Below are 2,099 nucleotides of genomic sequence, written 5' to 3'. Positions count from 1 at the left end.
CCACAAGGTGAATGTGATTGAGGAACAGGTCAATCTATCTTCTCTCCTTCAGACCAATCACCTAACAAATTAAGGCGAACATTCCATCCGACCTGGGAGTCACCAGGCCGGGCCAAACGACCTGGAATCCAAATTGGAGTGCCCGCGTCCTGTTGTGAGCATGTCCTTCTTTCCTTTGTCCTGCGTTCCTAGGAAGAGACATAGACATTCCTTCCCCCACACAAGGACCAAATCTAGTCTTTGTTAGATAAAAGTGTCCATTATAAAGACGTTGTAAAGAATTTTAAACTGTGAAAATTAGAAATCTTAAAATTTGAAAAATGGATTTAGTTAAACAAGGAATACCTATAGTCTCCCCCTTTTTGTTTTATTTTTGAGAGATTGATGGGTATTGTTGACTGACCCCAAAAATTAAAAAAAATACTTACAGTTGACTATATATATAAACAGAATTATTAACAATTGTAGAGAGGACCTAAGATCTTATACTTGGTTTTATAACTTTAAGAGGCTGCAATAAGGAGTGGGGGGGCTGCCGTTTGGGTTTAAAAGTGTCTCTTTTTTTTTTTTTAAGTTAAAGTGCCTCTCCTTTTTTTTGTTAGTTATCTCAGTCTGAAGCGGAGGCTGTTTACATTCAAGACTATCTATAAGACCTTGAAAGTTACTGAGAGTTAGAGAAATCTTGGGGAGGAGTGGAGGGAGTTATACTTTCAGTTTTCTCCGGCTCCGCGGCGGTATTTTTTTCTTTATAATTTATTTTCGACTCCTCCTTGGCCATCAGGCCGCTCAATGACTGGATAAGCCATAAATTCTGATACATCTTCTCCCTGTAAATATGCTTGCTGAATTGAGGTCTGAAGCCTCGGCTGTCTTTTTTATTTCTGCCCAGTAGACATAACCACTGGGGCAACGACAGCTCCCTCTAATTTTCTGTATGAGGGTTTATCTAACATATCCTCATTCCAAATGTCCATTTCAGCCATTTTTCATTTTATTTCTCTCACTTGAGCCGCTAAAGGAACATGAGCAGACGGTGGTGGAGGCCGAGGGGATTTGCTTTCAGTTTTAGGCTGTTCTAGGTTACTTTTAATTTTGGGTGAATCTTGTTTTAAATTTTCCTGAGCTAGAAACAACCGAGGATTATCAAAATCAGAGTCATGATATCTATCTGCTTCTTCCTCTAAGTCTTCCTCATCCNTCAGCCATTTTTCATTTTATTTCTCTCACTTGAGCCGCTAAAGGAACATGAGCAGACGGTGGTGGAGGCCGAGGGGATTTGCTTTCAGTTTTAGGCTGTTCTAGGTTACTTTTAATTTTGGGTGAATCTTGTTTTAAATTTTCCTGAGCTAGAAACAACCGAGGATTATCAAAATCAGAGTCATGATATCTATCTGCTTCTTCCTCTAAGTCTTCCTCATCCGGGGGGTCCAGCTCTTCATCTTCCTCATCGGGGGCAACTTTCCCAGAGAGCTGGATCGAGGGGATAGGCGCGGGAGCAGCGGTCGGGGCTACAGGGTCGGGTTGCGATCCCGACTCTTCCTCTAAATTTACTCTTTCCCCTGTATCCTCCTCCTGGTTCCGCATACCCTCATGGCATGGGTCCAAGCTATCTCTAATTAAGGTCCATAAGGCAAAAGTATCCACTGGAATCTTTCCAGGTCCATGGCTTTCAAAGTGACCTTGGAATCGGACCCACACTTCTTCCCATGTTTTTAAGCTTATGGTTCCGTCTTCTGGGAACCAGGGACAAATTTTCTCTACAAAATCTAGAAACGTTTCTAATTGGGGCTTTCCTACCTTTGCTCCCCTGGCTTTGAGGAGGTTCAGTAGGAGATGGGTGTACAATTGTTTACCATTTCCTGCTATCTTTAACTATCTCTCCCGGTCTTTTCTCACCGCTCACCACTTACCCGTGTACACGCTTTTTTCCGCGGTGACCTTCACCTGATCCCCAGTACTCAGGTCCCTGTTCGGGCGCCAAATCTGCCGGGGTCCTGCCTCGGCATTCCAGAGAACAGTACCTGAAGTGGGGGGGCGAGGTTTAAGGAAATAAAGAGACAAAGAAACAAAGAGGGTCCGGGAGGACTGGAAGCATTCTT

At 43.3% G+C, this 2,099-nt stretch overlaps 1 protein-coding gene across 1 annotated transcript in view; it reads left to right on the top strand.

Annotated features, from left to right (window-relative positions):
• Positions 1–2,099, top strand: part of SLIT3 (slit guidance ligand 3) — a 590,035-nt gene that overhangs the window by 572,819 nt on the left and 15,117 nt on the right. The gene's annotated exons all lie outside the window — the stretch shown is intronic.

The sequence above is a fragment of the Hipposideros armiger genome, unplaced genomic scaffold (assembly GCF_001890085.2).
Source record: "Hipposideros armiger isolate ML-2016 unplaced genomic scaffold, ASM189008v1 scaffold_25, whole genome shotgun sequence".
NCBI classification, from domain to species: domain Eukaryota; kingdom Metazoa; phylum Chordata; class Mammalia; order Chiroptera; family Hipposideridae; genus Hipposideros; species Hipposideros armiger.
Note: the sequence above shows the minus strand (reverse complement) of the source record. Positions and strands in the feature narration are given on the sequence as shown.